The following is a 17,787-nucleotide window of genomic DNA, read 5'->3' as shown; positions in this document are numbered from 1 at the left end:
GAGGGTTTGGGTGTGTATGTGTGTGTGTGTGTGTGTGTGTGTGTGTGTGTGTGTGTGTGTGTGTGTGTGTGTGTGTGTGTGTGTGTGTGTGTGTGTGTGTGTGTGTGTGTGTGTGTGTGTGTGTGTGAACATGTGTGTGTGTGCTTCCTTGTACTAACAGGAGCAGCAGGACCTCTCCAGCCACAGACAGTCCAGAGACCCCCTCTCCCATCCCAGACCCAGCCTGCCAGTTAGCTGCAGAGGCCAGGAGCTGGTGGAGGGGGTCAGATCCCCTGAGCAGCACCGATGATACAGCCCCTCTCAGTGACTCAGAGGTGGGTGAACCACCTGACCAGCCATGGACCCTAACCGGGCCACACAGTGAGTATGTACGATCAGCACTTACTTCCACTCACAACCCATCTGTATCTAGATAGAATATGGCCTCTGAGTATTTGATAGGTATAGTCTTCCCTCTCCTCTCTCCTCCTTACCTTCCACTCTTCCTTATCTTCCTCCTTCCCTCTCCTCTCTCCCTCCTTCCCTCTCTCCTCCTTCCCTCACCTCTCCGCCTCCTTCCCTCACCTCTCCGCCTTCCCTCCCTCTCTCCTCCCTTCCCTCCCTCTCCTCCTTCCCTCCCTCTCTCCTCCTTCCCTCCCTCTCTCCTCCTTCCCCCCTCTCTCTCCTCCTTCCCTCCCTCTCTCCTCCTTCCCTCCTCCTCCTCCCTCCCTCTCTCCTCCTTCCCTCCTCTCTCCTCCTTCCCTCCCTCTCTCCTCCTTCCCTCTCTCCTCCTTCCCTCCCTCTCTCCTCCTTCCCTCCCCTCTCTCCCTCCTTCTTCCTACCTCTCCTCCTTCTCTCCTCTCTCCTCCTTCCTCTCTCCTCCTTCCCCTCCCTCTCTCCCTCAGCCCTCATAGCTCGCCGGCTCAGACATCTCCTACAGAAGATCCAGCCAAAGACAAGCGGCGCCAGTAGAGAACGTTCAGAGAACGTTTTAGAGAACGTGAAAAGAACACCGTGGCTGGGGACTAGGCTCAGAAGAACACAGTGGTTGGCTGACTACGTTTACCGAAAAACTACCAACGACCCTTTAAAAGACCGACAGACAAATTGAGAGAGACAAGCAGACAGACTGTATGTAGGATGCTATGCAGTGTGCGTAAAAAAAGAAAGAAAACACTTACAACTCAGCTTCAGTCAATGTTCTGGGATTGCTTTACCGATTAACCGTAAAAAAATGTTCTAGTTTATCTGTTTTCTAATACAGCTGTGTGTGTACTTACGTTTCTCTGTTGATATTTAGCATTTGTCAGAATGTGAACGAAGGGGAGATTCTCAACTGGGAGAATCTCCTTCCTGGGAAGGATAGCAGGTTTTGAGGTGAAATGGCAGAGACTTGTAGATGCAGTTCAGTTTGTTCCAAAGAGCTTGCCGTAGCCGATTAGACAGCACTACAAAGCCAAGGCGCTACCGTTGGGTGTGTAGGTGTACAGACATACAGCATGAGCTATGATGATGATGATGATGATGATGCACTGAACCTTTCTATCCATGAGTTCCAATACTCTGTAAAATATGAATTCTCTCATGTCCTATTTCCTTGTATCCTATTTCCTTGTATCCTTCCTGACCACTGAAATCTGGAGAGACCGGATAGTGACGTTCAATATGCCGGTATGACATTCATTGGCTGCTCGTCAAATTGGTTCCAGCCGTTTATTTTTGGGATCAGTGGTCCTCAAGGACACGAAGAGAGATGAAGACGTTTCTGTTCATTATCTGAGACGGGACAGAAATGTGTATTTTTGCTCACAACAGTTCCCAGAGGTGAGGAGAAGAAGCCAGACTAGGGCATTGGAACCTAGCCCGAGTTGTGTCTATAGCTGTATCGCCATGGCTACAGTCAGTGCCCTGTATGTGTATACTTCAGAGAGAGAGAGAGAGAGGATAACGTGGACGATGTGCCCTGATCCAAAGCGTCTCATCCTGATGACATCGTGCTCTGATGAACTGTCTGTCTGTTTTGAAGATGATTTTGTACTGGAAAAGCCCATTTTCTGTTACGGATACCGAGGTAGAGGAAGAAGCTTTAGGACCTGCACGAGATGTCATGGCGACGCCGAGACGTCTGCTTTTGCTGTTATTATAAAACCTTGTAAATATTGCACTCTCCTTTGATGTCCTTCTCCACATCTGCTGACTGAACACAACACATCTGCACACACACACACACACACACACACACACACACACACACACACACACACACACACACACACACACACACACACACACACACACACACACACACACACACACACACACACACACACACACACACACACACACACACACACACACACACACACACACACACACACACACACACACACACACACACACACACAAAATCCGCTGGACCAAGCCAGAGCTTACTGTAGTATGTCTGTGTCAGTTGAAGCTTGTTCAAGGCTTTGTCTATGAGGATTCCTTTCTTCCTTACTGTTGAGTTCTGTGAATACTTACTACGCTGTCATATCACATATGTTCCGTGACTTCTGTTAGAACTGCGTCTCCATAGCGACAGCTGTGTGGAAGTTCCGTTCCATAACCCACAGTTTGTTGGCTTGTCCTCTGAGATTGAGGTTATGTCACCAAGACAATAAAAAAGAATGGGAAAAAAGAACAACAATGGCCTTTTAGCAGTGGCTGTGTCTCGATAGTCGCAACTAGCTCCCTTTCCTTGTGTCCTTTCCTTGTGTCCTTTTCCTTCATGATCAGTGATATGGAAAGAAGTGATACTGTAGGTAAAAAAAGCAATATGGTGGAAAGCCATCCAATCCTTTCACCCGTTAGAGGTCCCGAAGGAAAGGAAATGAGGGGAGGAGACAAGTAAAGGAAGTAATGAAAGAGTAATGAGACCCAGCCGGTGTCTATCAACTCAAAACACCTGATACTTCCTCAGTGCTAATGAAGGAAAGGCGACGAGGAAGGAAGCCAATGACGAGTAATTGAGACACAACGCAAAGCAGTGTATCTCAACTGGAAACATCATCAGTACCAAACTATCACTGCATGGTTCTGGTTCTGGTTCTGACCCCTGTCGTTCAACATCCAACTGTGGAATCAAATGTTTGGTTTCAGGAATGTGGAGAGAAACATGAGTTATACTGTTTAAAATAATAGGTTGTATGATAACGATACCTGTGTGGTGGGATGTATGGGCTGCGTCCCAATAATCTCTCCGTTCTCCCGAAGTGTGCACTCGTTCACTTTCCTTTATGGATTTCAGAGGACATGACTGGAATATGGAACTCCCTCTAGAGTCCAGCCCATATGCCAACACATATCCATGTATTTTACATTTGTATGGAGTAGTGAACGAGGGCACACTTCAGGAAAGAAAGAGAGAGTTTTGGGACACAAGTCAAGGAGATGTGTACAACAGGAGGTCATGTAACATTAATAAGACCGTAGCTAAATGTGTCCGAGGTGTAATGTTTATATTGTTAAATGCACACGCTTTACCAAACTGACTGACATGTAGTCCTGTAATTGAACTAGATTGCATCATTATGTGTGGCCTCCGAACTTTCTTTTACTGTTTTTAATAAAGGATTAACCTCAAATACATCCGTACCTGGAGTTTCCGACTATATATTTCTACTATGTCTGTTTTTGACTTCAATACCAGCCGACTTACAACAGGGGAGTAAATCAAGGTTCAGGTGAAGTTAGGTGAATATACATTTCAATTCACCAATGTCTTATATTTTCAATGTGGACTATTCTTGTTGCAGTCTACCCAAACCCTGGTAGTAATACTGGGTTTATACGTAAGTACCTCTAAATGGTTGTGTGAACTAGCAGCCACCCAACAGCTTGTGTCAGTCTTTAATTACATCACCATGACACTAGACACATCTGTGACATCATCTGGTACTCCTCTCCATCATAACAGACTAATGATCTGGTTCTCCTCTCCATCATAACAGACTAATGATCTGGTTCTCCTCTCCATCATAACAGACTAAACATCATCTGGTTCTCCTCTCCATCATAACAGACTAATGATCTGGTTCTCCTCTCCATCATAACAGACTAATGATCTGGTTCTCCTCTCCATCATAACAGACTAATGATCTGGTTCTCCTCTCCATCATAACAGACTAATGATCTGGTTCTCCTCTCCATCATAACAGACTAATGATCTGGTTCTCCTCTCCATCATAACAGACTAATGATCTGGTTCTCCTCTCCATCATAACAGACTAATGATCTGGTTCTCCTCTCCATCATAACAGACTAATGATCTGGTTCTCCTCTCCATCATAACAGACTAATGATCTGGTTCTCCTCTCCATCATAACAGACTGAACATCATCTGGTTCTCCTCTCCATCATAACAGACTAATGATCTGGTTCTCCTCTCCATCATAACAGACTAATGATCTGGTTCTCCTCTCCATCATAACAGACTAATGATCTGGTTCTCCTCTCCATCATAACAGACTAATGATCTGGTTCTCCTCTCCATCATAACAGACTAATGATCTGGTTCTCCTCTCCATCATAACAGACTAATGATCTGGTTCTCCTCTCCATCATAACAGACTAATGATCTGGTTCTCCTCTCCATCATAACAGACTAATGATCTGGTTCTCCTCTCCATCATAACAGACTAATGATCTGGTTCTCCTCTCCATCATAACAGACTAATGATCTGGTACTCCTCTCCATCATAACAGACTAATGATCTGGTTCTCCTCTCCATCATCATAACAGACTAATGATCTGGTTCTCCTCTCCATCATAACAGACCAATGATCTGGTTCTCCTCTCCATCATAACAGACTAATGATCTGGTTCTCCTCTCCATCATAACGGACTAATGATCTGGTTCTCCTCTCCATCATAACAGACTAATGATCTGGTTCTCCTCTCCATCATAACAGACTAATGATCTGGTTCTCCTCTCCATCATAACAGACTAATGATCTGGTTCTCCTCTCCATCATAACAGACTAATGATCTGGTTCTCCTCTCCATCATAACAGACTAATGATCTGGTTCTCCTCTCCATCATAACAGACTAATGATCTGGTTCTCCTCTCCATCATAACAGACTAATGATCTGGTTCTCCTCTCCATCATAACAGACTAATGATCTGGTTCTCCTCTCCATCATAACAGACTAATGATCTGGTTCTCCTCTCCATCATAACAGACTAATGATCTGGTTCTCCTCTCCATCATAACAGACTAATGATCTGGTTCTCCTCTCCATCATAACAGACTAAACATCATCTGGTTCTCCTCTCCATCATAACAGACTAATGATCTGGTTCTCCTCTCCATCATAACAGACTAATGATCTGGTTCTCCTCTCCATCATAACAGACTAGACATAATCTGGTTCTCCTCCCCATCATAACAGACTAATGATCTGGTTCTCCTCTCCATCATAACAGACTAATGATCATCTGGTTCTCCTCTCCATCATAACAGACTAATGATCTGGTTCTCCTCTCCATCATAACAGACTAATGATCATCTGGTTCTCCTCTCCATCATAACAGACTAATGATCTGGTTCTCCTCTCCATCATAACAGACTAATGATCTGGTTCTCTCCATCATAACAGACTAATGATCTGGTTCTCCTCTCCATCATAACAGACTAATGATCTGGTTCTCCTCTCCATCATAACAGACTAATGATCTGGTTCTCCTCTCCATCATAACTTATCATCATTATACATTTCTAAGAAAACTGGAAAACAAAAGACTGGAAAAATAACTGTTTATAAGAGCTTTATTACGTATTTATTTCTCTCCAAATGATTCACACAAAAAATCTTGAGTATTTTACAGGTGTGACATGTAGTTCTCATGTTGTACACACGATGTCGTCTCAGTCCTAACGTAATCGTTCCAGGAAGTGAGAGAGACATTTGTTTGAGATTTTTGTTGTTTCTCCTTAACCTATACCATATACAGGATATATATTAGCTATGTGGAATGTAAGCACATTACTGTCATCCATTGTTTCCTGGCCATTCATTTTATTCCATCGTCCAGTTGGTACATTTATAACAACTGTGTTTTGAGAACCTATCACTTAATTTCACAAGAAACGTTGATGCCCGTTCACCATTCAGGCAGGCGAGATGGTCTCCACCTTCACCTCCTTGTCATTCACCTTGGAGGAGGAGGAGCCCCACTTGTTCCAGGCCTCAGGGAGGAAAGGGATCTTCTCCAGTCTAGAGAGGAAGATGATGGGCTGGATACTACTGCTGATGTTAACGGCGTACCCACCGGCTGCACCAGGCAGCGGAACGTATCCGGAGGGTAGTGGTCCTGGAAGGGGACATCTGAACACTCAACTGCCGTGCAACAAATATAACAGGATTGTATCTTTGTTCATCTGGCAACATCACTGAGGACAGTGCTACTGTAGGGTTGCAAGGCTCTGGTGACTTTCCAACATCACTGAGGACAGTGCTACTGTAGGGTTGGAACGCTCTGGTGACTTTCACAACATCACAGAGGACAGTGCTACTGTAGGGTTGCAATGCTCTGGTGACTTTCACAACATCACAGAGGACAGTGCTACTGTAGGGTTGGAACGCTCTGCTTTCCCAACATCACTGAGGACAGTGCTACTGTAGGGTTGCAACGCTCTTGACTTTCCCAACATCACTGAGGACAGTGCTACTGTAGGGTTGCAACGCTCTGGTGACTTTCACAACATCACTGAGGACAGTGCTACTGTAGGGTTGCAACGCTCTGGTGACTTTCCCAACATCACTGAGGACAGTGCTACTGTAGGGTTGCAATGCTCTGGTGACTTTCCCAACATCACTGAGGACAGTGCTACTGTAGGGTTGCAACGCTCTGGTGACTTTCACAACATCACTGAGGACAGTGCTACTGTAGGGTTGCAATGCTCTGGTGACTTTCACAACATCACTGAGGACAGTGCTACTGTAGGGTTGCAACGCTCTGGTGACTTTCCCAACATCACTGAGGACAGTGCTACTGTAGGGTTGCAACGCTCTGGTGACTTTCACAACATCACAGAGGACAGTGCTACTGTAGGGTTGCAATGCTCTGGTGACTTTCCCAACATCACTGAGGACAGTGCTACTGTAGGGTTGCAATGCTCTGGTGACTTTCCCAACATCACAGAGGACAGTGCTACTGTAGGGTTGCAACGCTCTGGTGACTTTCCCAACATCACTGAGGACAGTGCTACTGTAGGGTTGGAACGCTCTGGTGACTTTCCCAACATCACAGAGGACAGTGCTACTGTAGGGTTGCAACGCTCTGGTGACTTTCCCAACATCACTGAGGACAGTGCTACTGTAGGGTTGCAATGCTCTGGTGACTTTCCCAACATCACTGAGGACAGTGCTACTGTAGGGTTGCAACGCTCTGGTGACTTTCACAACATCACAGAGGACAGTGCTACTGTAGGGTTGCAATGCTCTGGTGACTTTCCCAACATCACAGAGGACAGTGCTACTGTAGGGTTGCAACGCTCTGGTGACTTTCCCAACATCACAGAGGACAGTGCTACTGTAGGGTTGCAACGCTCTGGTGACTTTCCCAACATCACAGAGGACAGTGCTACTGTAGGGTTGCAATGCTCTGGTGACTTTCCCAACATCACTGAGGACAGTGCTACTGTAGGGTTGCAACGCTCTGGTGACTTTCACAACATCACAGAGGACAGTGCTACTGTAGGGTTGGAACGCTCTGGTGACTTTCCCAACATCACTGAGGACAGTGCTACTGTAGGGTTGGAACGCTCTGGTGACTTTCCCAACATCACTGAGGACAGTGCTACTGTAGGGTTGCAACGCTCTGGTGACTTTCCCAACATCACTGAGGACAGTGCTACTGTAGGGTTGCAACGCTCTGGTGACTTTCCCAACATCACAGAGGACAGTGCTACTGTAGGGTTGCAACGCTCTGGTGACTTTCCCAACATCACAGAGGACAGTGCTACTGTAGGGTTGCAACGCTCTGGTGACTTTCCCAACATCACTGAGGACAGTGCTACTGTAGGGTTGCAATGCTCTGGTGACTTCCCAACATCACAGAGGACAGTGCTACTGTAGGGTTGCAATGCTCTGGTGACTTTCCCAACATCACTGAGGACAGTGCTACTGTAGGGTTGGAACGCTCTGGTGACTTTCAAACATCACTGAGGACAGTGCTACTGTAGGGTTGGAACGCTCTGGTGACTTTCCCAACATCACAGAGGACAGTGCTACTGTAGGGTTGGAACGCTCTGGTGACTTTCCCAACATCACTGAGGACAGTGCTACTGTAGGGTTGCAACGCTCTGGTGACTTTCCCAACATCACAGAGGACAGTGCTACTGTAGGGTTGCAACGCTCTGGTGACTTTCACAACATCACTGAGGACAGTGCTACTGTAGGTTGCAACGCTCTGGTGACTTTCACAACATCACAGAGGACAGTGCTACTGTAGGGGTTGCAATGCTCTGGTGACTTTCCCAACATCACTGAGGACAGTGCTACTGTAGGGCTGCAACGCCTGGTGACTTTCACAACATCACTGAGGACAGTGCTACTGTAGGGTTGCAGCGCTCTGGTGACTTTCCCAACATCACTGAGGACAGTGCTACTGTAGGGTTGCAGCGCTCTGGTGACTTTCCCAACATCACTGAGGACAGTGCTACTGTAGGGTTGCAACGCTCTGGTGACTTTCACAACATCACTGAGGACAGTGCTACTGTAGGGTTGCAGCGCTCTGGTGACTTTCCCAACATCACTGAGGACAGTGCTACTGTAGGGTTGCAACGCTCTGGTGACTTTCACAACATCACAGAGGACAGTGCTACTGTAGGGTTGCAACGCTCTGGTGACTTTCACAACATTCACAGGTTTTTCCAGAAATCCTTGTTGCGAGTATTCTGGGTTTCCTGTTAATTCCCTTCCTATTCTGGGAATCTTCCAACCAGGATTTCTAGCAAACGTGGAATTTGGGGGAAAGTTACTGGAACTGTTCAGACCTGTAGACAAGCCATCTAGGAATGTGTCTTTATACATCAGGCAACGCTATTAAGGACAATAAATATAATCACAAGAACGGAGTCCTCATTCAAGTCAATGGGTCAATGAGTCAATGGGAGTCAAGTCAATGAGTCAATGAGTCAATGAGAGTCAAGTCAATGGGTCTGTGTGTCAATGGGAGTCAATGTGAGTCAAAACAATGGGCCAATGAGACAATGGGAGTCAAGTCAATGGGTCAATGGGAGTCAAGTCAATGGGTCAATGAGTCAATGAGAGTCAAGTCAATGGGTCAATGAGTCAATGGGAGTCAATGGGTCAATGAGTCAATGGGAGTCAAGTCAATGGGTCAATGAGTCAATGGGAGTCAAGTCAATGGGTTAATGAGTCAATGGGAGTCAAGTCAATGGGTCAATGAGTCAATGAGAGTCAAGTCAATGGGTCTGTGATTCAATGGGAGTCAATGTGAGTCAAAACAATGGGTCAATGAGTCAATGAGTCAATGGGAGTCAAATCAATGGGTCAATGAGTCAATGAGAGTCAAGTCAATGGGTCTGTGATTCAATGGGAGTCAATGGGAGTCAAGTCAATGGGTCAATGAGTCAATGGGAGTCAAGTCAATGGGTCAATGAGTCAATGGGAGTCAAGTCAATGGGTTAATGAGTCAATGGGAGTCAAGTCAATGGGTCTGTGATGGTCAATGTGAGTCAAAACAATGGGTCAATGAGACAATGGGAGTCAAGTCAATGGGTTAATGAGTCAATGGGAGTCAAGTCAATGGGTTAATGAGTCAATGGGAGTCAAGTCAATGGGTCTGTGAGGGTCAATGTGAGTCAAAACAATGGGTCAATGAGACAATGGGAGTCAAGTCAATGGGTTAATGAGTCAATGGGAGTCAAGTCAATGGGTCAATGAGTCAATGGGAGTCAAGTCAATGGGTCAATGAGTCAATGAGAGTCAAGTCAATGGGTCAATGAGTCAATGAGAGTCAAGTCAATGGGTTAATGAGTCAATGAGAGTCAAGTCAATGGGTCTGTGATTCAATGGGAGTCAATGTGAGTCAAAACAATGAGTCAATGAGTCAATGGGAGTCAAGTCAATGGGTCTGTGATTCAATGGGAGTCAATGTGAGTCAAAACAATGGGTCTGTGATTCAATGGGAGTCAATGTGAGTCAAAACAATGAGTCAATGAGTCAATGGGAGTCAAGTCAATGGGTCAATGAGTCAATGAGAGTCAAGTCAATGGGTCTGTGATTCAATGGGAGTCAATGTGAGTCAAAACAATGAGTCAATGAGTCAATGGGAGTCAAGTCAATGGGTCTGTGATTCAATGGGAGTCAATGTGAGTCAAAACAATGAGTCAATGAGTCAATGGGAGTCAAGTCAATGGGTCAATGAGAGTCAAGTCAATGGGTCTGTGATTCAATGGGAGTCAATGGGAGTCAAGTCAATGGGTCAATGGGAGAAGTCAATGGGTCTGTGATTCTATCTATTCTATTTCGATGGACAATGCCCCCACCCAGGTCATCACCTCAAAAGGGAACAGAGCCACCGGAGGGCAAGTAGTTGAACACGATGATGGACAGGACCGACATCACCATCTTGGAAGGCTTTCTTCTTCATGGGGGTGCATGTCGTCCTTCCCAGAGCCACTGGACCTCTTCAGGGCCACCAGGATGGCCCCGTTACACAACACCATCCAGCCAAACGTTGCCAGGATCGTCCCTGTGAAGACCTGAGGGTAGCAGAAGATTTATCAAAGAAATATGTAAATGCACCTTTTTGGCCGTGTTTTTATTTCGTGTTTTTTACCTTTAACTTTTTGTTTTAGTTGTTTTTATTAATTGATTTACGTTATTTATTTATTATGTTATACTGTGAAGTGTTACTGCTACTTTTGTCCAATATGTGCTATACAATAAAGTGATTGATTGATTCATCTATTGATTGAGTGATTGATTGATCTATGGATTGACCTTCTCGAAGTTGTGCAGGCCCCCCGATGGTCTTGGCGGAGGCGTAGGTGAAGGTGAGCCCCAGGACCACCGCCGAGAGAGACACCCTGTACTTGGTGTCCTTCAGCTGGCCGTAGGATAGAGGGAAGAGGACCCGCCCGAACCGATCCAAACAGATACAGGACAGGAACAGAGGACCGCTGGTGTCCTGGACGAGAAGAAAGTGGAGAAAAAGGAGGAGGAGGAGGAGGAGGAGGGGAGGAGAAGGAGGTGGGAGGAGGAGGAGAATAGGAAGGAGGACAAGGAAGTGGAGGAAGAGGAAGAAGAGGAGGAGAATAGGAAGGAGGAGAACGAGGTGGAGGGAGGAGAATAGGAAGGAGGACAAGGAAGTGGAGGAAGAGGAAGAGGAGGAGGAGAATAGGAAGGAGGAGAAGGAGGTGGAGGAGGGAGGAGAATAGGAAGGAGGACAAGGACGTGGAGGAGGAGGAGGAAGAAGAGGACGAGGAGGAGGTGGAGAAAAACAAGTTTACTTATTGTCAAATGTCACAGATGAGATGTTACGTACAAGATAGTGGCCCCCTATTCCCTATATAGTGCACTACATTTGACCAGAGCCCAACGAGCACTATGTAGGGAATTGAGTGTCATTTTGGATGTAACCTCTACAACATATGTTCTCTACATAATGTACTTCTTTTGACCAGGGCCCATATTGGTGTCCACGGGGTGTCTATAGGGGTGTCTATAAGGGTGTCTATAGGGGTGTCTATAATGGTGTCTATAAGGGTGTCTATAGGGTGTCCATAGAGGTGTTTATAGGGGTGTCCATAGTGTCTATAGGGGTGTCCATGGGGTGTCTATAGGTGTCTATAAGGGTGTCTATTGGGGTGTCCATGGGGTGTCCATGGGGGTGTCTATAGGGGTGTCTATAGGGGTGTCCAAGGGATGTCCATAAGGGTGTCCAGGGTTGTCTATAGGGTTGTGTATAGTGTCTATAAGGGTGTCTATAGGGGTGTCCATAGGGGTGTTTATAGGGGTGTCCATAGGGGCGTCTATTGGGGTGTCCATGGGGTGTCCAAGGGATGTCCATAAGGGTGTCCATAGGGGTGTCTATAGGGGTGTGTATAAGGGAGTCTATAGGGGTGTCCATGGGGTGTCCATAAGGGTGTCCATAAGGGTGTCTATAGGGTGTCTATAAGGGTGTCTATAGGGGTGTCTATAGGTGTCCATAGGGGTGTCTATAGGGTGTCCATAGTGTCTATAGGGGTGTCCATAGGGGTGTCCATAGGGTGTCTATAGGGGTGTCCATAGGGGTGTCCATAGGGTTGTCTATAGTGTCCATAGGGGTGTCTATAGGGTGTCCATAGGGGTGTCTATAGGGTGTCCATAGGGGTGTCCATAGGGTTGTCTATAGGGGTGTCTATAAGGGTGCCTATAGGGGTGTCCATAGGGGTGTCCATGGGGTGTCCATAAGGGTGTCCATAGGGGTGCTCTATAGGGGTGTCTATAATGGTGTCTATAGGGTGTCTATAGGGGTGTCCATAGGGGTGTCCATAGGGGTGTCTATAGGGTGTCTATAAGGGTGTCTATAGGGGTGTCCATGGAGGTGTCTATAGGGTGTCCATGGGATGTCCATAAGGGTGTCCATAGGGGTGTCTATAGGGGTGTCTATAGTGGTGTCTATAGGGGTGTCCATAAGGGTGTCCATAGGGGTGTCTATAAGGGTGTCTAGGGGTGTCCATAGGGGTGTCTATAAGGGTGTATATAGGGTGTCCATGGGGGTGTCCATGGGGGTGTCTATAGGGGTGCCTATAGGGCGTCCATGGGGTGTCCATAAGGGTGTCCATAGGGGTGTCTATAAGGGTGTCTATAGGGGTGTCCATAGGGGTGTCTATAAGGGTGTATATAGGGGTGTCCATGGGGTGTCCATGGGGGTGTCTATAGGGGTGCCTATAGGGGTGTCCATGGGGTGTCCATAAGGGTGTCCATAGGGGTGTCTATAGGGGTGTCCATAGTGGTGTCTATAGTTGTGTCTATAAGTGTTTCTATAGGGGTGTCTATAGTGGTGTCTGTAAGGGTGTCCATGGGGTGTCCATAAGGGTGTCCATATGGGTGTCTATAGGGGTGTGCATAGGGGTGTCTATAGGGGTGTCCATAGGGGTGTCCATGGGGTGTTCATAGGGGTGTCCATGGGGTGTCCATAAGGGTGTCCATAGGGGTGTCTATAGGGGTGTCTATAATGGTGTCTATAGGGTGTCTATAGGGGTGTCCATAGGGGTGTCCATAGGGGTGTCTATAGGGGTGTCTATAAGGGTGTCTATAGGGGTGTCCATGGGGGTGTCTAGGTGTCCATGGGATGTCCATAAGGGTGTCCATAGGGGTGTCTATAGGGGTGTCTATAGTGGTGTCTATAGGGGTGTCCATAAGGGTGTCCATAGGGGTGTCTATAAAGGTGTCTATAGGGGTGTCCATAGGGTGTCTATAAGGGTGTATATAGGGTTGTCCATGGTGGTGTCCATGGGGGTGTCTATAGGGGTGCCTATACGGGTGTCCATGGGGTGTCCATAAGGGTGTCCATAGGGGTGTCTATAAGGGTGTCTATAGGGGTGTCCATAGTGTATATAGGGTGTCCATGGGGGGGTGTCCATGGGGTGTCCATAGGGGTGTCCATGGGGGTGTCTATAGGGTGCCTATAGGGGTGTCCATGGGGTGTCCATAAGGGTGTCCATAGGGGTGTCTATAGTGTCCATAGTGGTGTCTATAGTTGTGTCTATAAGTGTTTCTATAGGGTGTCTATAGGGGTGTCTGTAAGGGTGTCCATGGGGTGTCCATAAGGGTGTCCATATGGGTGTCTATAGGGGTGTGCATAGTGTCTATAGGGGTGTCTATCGGGTGTCCATAGGGGTGTCCATAGGGGTGTCTATAGGGGTGTCCATAGGGTGTCCATAGGGTTGTCTATAGGGGTGTCCATAGGGGTGTCTATAGGGGTGTCCATAGGGTGTCTATAGGGGTGTCCATAGGGGTGTCCATAGGGTTGTCTATAGGGTGTCTATAAGGGTGCCTATAGGGGTGTCCATAGTGTCCATGGGGTGTCCATAAGGGTGTCCATAGGGGTGTCTATAGGGTGTCTATAATGGTGTCTATAGGGTGTCTATAGGGTGTCTATAGGGGTGTCCATGGGATGTCCATAAGGGTGTCCATAGGGGTGTCTATAGGGGTGTCTATAGTGGTGTCTATAAGGTGTCCATAAGGGTGTCCATAGGGGTGTCCATAGGGGTGTCTACAAGGGTGTATATAGGGTTGTCCATGGTGGTGTCCATGGGGGTGCTCTATAGGGGTGCCTATAGTGTCCATGGGGTGTCCATAGGGTGTCTATAGGGGTGTCCATAGGGGTGTCCATAGGGTTGTCTATAGGGGTGTCCATAGGGGTGTCTATAGGGTGTCCATAGGGGTGTCTAGGGTGTCCATAGGGGTGTCCATAGGGTTGTCTATAAGGGTGTCTATAAGGGTGCCTATAGGGGTGTCCATAGGGGTGTCCATGGGGTGTCCATAAGGGTGTCCATAGGGTGTCTAGGGGTGTCTATAATGGTGTCTATAGGGTGTCTATAGGGGTGTCTATAGGGGTGTCCATGGGATGTCCATAGGGTGTCCATAGGGGTGTCTATAGGGGTGTCTATAGTGGTGTCTATAGGGGTGTCCATAAGGGTGTCCATAGGGTGTCTATAAGGGTGTCTAGGGGTGTCCATAGGGGTGTCTATAAGGGTGTATATAGGTTGTCCATGGTGGTGTCCATGGGGGTGTCTAGGGGTGCCTATAGGAGTGTCCATGGGGTGTCCATATGGGTGTCCATAGGGTGTCTATAAGGGTGTCTATAGGGAGTGTCCCGCTTAGGGGTGTATATAGGGTGTCCATGGGGGTGTCCATGGGGGTGTCTATAGGGGTGCCTATAGGGGTGTCCATTGGGTGTCCATAAGAGGTGTCCATAGGGAGTGTCTATAAGGGTGTCTAGGGGTGTCCATAGGGGTGTCTATAAGGGTGTATATAGGGGTGTCCATGGGGGTGTCCATGGGGGTGTCCATGGGGGTGGCTATAGGGGTGCCTAGGTGTCCATGGGGGTGTCCATAAGGGTGTCCATAGGGGTGTCTAGGGTGTCCATAGTGGTGTCTATAGTTGTGTCTATAAGTGTTTCTATAGGGTGTCTATAGTGTCTGTAAGGGTGTCCATGGGGTGTCCATAGGGTGTCCATGGGTGTCTATAGGGGTGTGCATAGGGTGTCTATAGGGTGTCCATAGGGTGTCCATGGGGTGTTCATAGGGGTGTCCATGGGTGTCTATAAGGATGTCAATGGGGGTGTCTATAAGGATGTCAATGGAGTGTCCATAGGGGTGTCCAGGGGTGTCTATAGGGGTGTCCATGGGGTGTCTATATGGATGTCAATGGGGGTGTCTATAAGGATGTCAATGGGGTGTCTATAGGAGTGTCCCAAGGGGTGTCCAAAGGTGTCCATAAGGGTGTCCATAGGGGTGTCTATAGGGGTGTCCATAGGGTGTCCATAGGGGTGTCTATAGGGGTATCTATAGGGGTGTCCATAGTGGTGTCTATAGGGGTGTCAAAGGGGTGTCCATAGGGGTGTCCATAGGGGTGTCCATAAGGTGTCCATAAGGGTGTCCCAGGGGTGTCCATGGGGGTGTCCATAGGGGTGTCTATAGTGTCTATAGGGGTGTCCATAGGGGTGTCTATAGGGGTGTCCATGGGGGTGTCCATGGGGGTGTCCATAGGGGTGTTCATAGGGGTGTCCAGGGTGTCCATGGGGGTGTCCATAGTCTAGTGTCCATAGGGGTGTCCATGGGGGTGTCTATAGTGTCTATAGTGTCCATAGGGTGTCCATGGGGTGTCCATAGGGGTGTCTATAGGGGTGTCCATAGGGGTGTCCATGGGGGTGTCCATAGGGGTGTCTATAGGGGTGTCCATAGGGGTGTCCATGGGGGTGTCCATAGGGGTGTCTATAGGGGTGTCCATAGGGGTGTCCATAAGGGTGTCCATAAGGGTGTCCATAGGGGTGTCCATAGGGGTGTCCATAAGGGTGTCCAAAGGGGTGTCCATAGGGGTGTCTATAGGGGTGTCCATAGGGGTGTCCATAGGGGTGTCCATAAGGGTGTCCATAGGGGTGTCCATAGGGGTGTCCATAGGGGTGTCCATAAGGGTGTCCATAGGGGTGTCTATAGGGGTGTCCATAGTGGTGTCTATAGTTGTGTCTATAAGTGTTTCTATAGGGAGTGTCTATAGGGGTGTCTGTAAGGGTGTCCATGGGGTGTCCATAAGGGTGTCCATATGGGTGTCTATAGGGGTGTGCATAGGGAGTGTCTATAGGGGTGTCCATAGGGGTGTCCATGGGGTGTTCATAGGGGTGTCCATGGGGGTGTCTATAAGGATGTCAATGGGGGTGTCTATAAGGATGTCAATGGAGGTGTCCATAGGGGTGTCCATAGGGGTGTCTATAGGGGTGTCCATGGGGGTGTCTATAAGGATGTCAATGGGGGTGTCTATAAGGATGTCAATGGGGGTGTCTATAGGAGTGTCCCAAGGGGTGTCCAAAGGGGTGTCCATAAGGGTGTCCATAGGGGTGTCTATAGGGGTGTCCATAGGGGTGTCCATAGGGGTGTCTATAGGGGTGTCCATAGGGGTGTCCATAGGGGTGTCCATAGGGGTGTCCATAAGGGTGTCCATAAGGGTGTCCATAGGGGTGTCCATGGGGGTGTCCATAGGGGTGTCTATAGGGGTGTCTATAGGGGTGTCCATAGGGGTGTCTATAGGGGTGTCCATGGGGGTGTCCATGGGGGTGTCCATAGGGGTGTCTATAGGGGTGTCCATAGGGGTGTCCATGGGGGTGTCCATAGGGGTGTCTATAGGGGTGTCCATAGGGGTGTCCATAGGGGTGTCCATAGGGGTGTCTATAGGGGTGTCCATAGGGGTGTCCATAGGGGTGTCCATAGGGGTGTCCATAGGGGTGTCTATAGGGGTGTCCATAGGGGTGTCCATAAGGGTGTCCATAAGGGTGTCCATAGGGGTGTCCATAGGGGTGTCCATAAGGGTGTCCATAGGGGTGTCCATAGGGGTGTCTATAGGGGTGTCTATAGGGGTGTCCATAGGGGTGTCCATAAGGGTGTCCATAAGGGTGTCCATAGGGGTGTCCATAGGGGTGTCCATAGGGGTGTCCATAAGGGTGTCCATAGGGGTGTCCATAGGGTTCTGGTCAAAAGTAGTATGCTATGTAACAGGGTACAATCTCAGACGCTGAAATTCCAGAATCCAGATACATTAAATTCTCCGTTATCCTATAGCCCTGCACCTTGACGCCGAAGGAGAACATGAGAGCGGACCAGACATCCTTGCTGTGCCAGTAGTAGATGTTCAGATAGCTGAAGGGGACCATGAAGCCAAAGTAAGCGTCCATGAAGGCCAGACAGCCCAGGAAGATGTCTGAGGAGGACGGCTCCTTACGGTTACGGACCAGAATCACCATGACTACCACAAGGCAAGACAACAATGTTATTAGCTAGTTTCGTAGTCCGTCAGAGACAGAAATGTTTCTCTGCTCCCGACACCCAAAATATAACACACTGGAAGGAGTATAGGGTCAGGGGTCAATACCCTGGAATTATGTAAATATAAACACACTGGAAGGAGTATAGGGTCAGGGGTCAATACCCTGGAATTATGTAAATATAAGCACACTGGAAGGAGTATAGGGTCAGGGGTCAATACCCTGGAATTATGTAAATATAAGCACACTGGAAGGAGTATAGGGTCA

At 48.0% G+C, this 17,787-nt stretch overlaps 1 pseudogene; it reads right to left on the bottom strand.

Annotated features, from left to right (window-relative positions):
• Positions 1–5,777: 5,777 nt before the first annotated feature.
• Positions 5,778–17,499, bottom strand: LOC127921400 (uncharacterized; annotated as a pseudogene).
• Positions 17,500–17,787: the final 288 nt, after the last annotated feature.

This window comes from Oncorhynchus keta, unplaced genomic scaffold, assembly GCF_023373465.1.
Source record: "Oncorhynchus keta strain PuntledgeMale-10-30-2019 unplaced genomic scaffold, Oket_V2 Un_contig_22368_pilon_pilon, whole genome shotgun sequence".
Lineage (NCBI taxonomy): Eukaryota > Metazoa > Chordata > Actinopteri > Salmoniformes > Salmonidae > Oncorhynchus > Oncorhynchus keta.
Note: the sequence above shows the minus strand (reverse complement) of the source record. Positions and strands in the feature narration are given on the sequence as shown.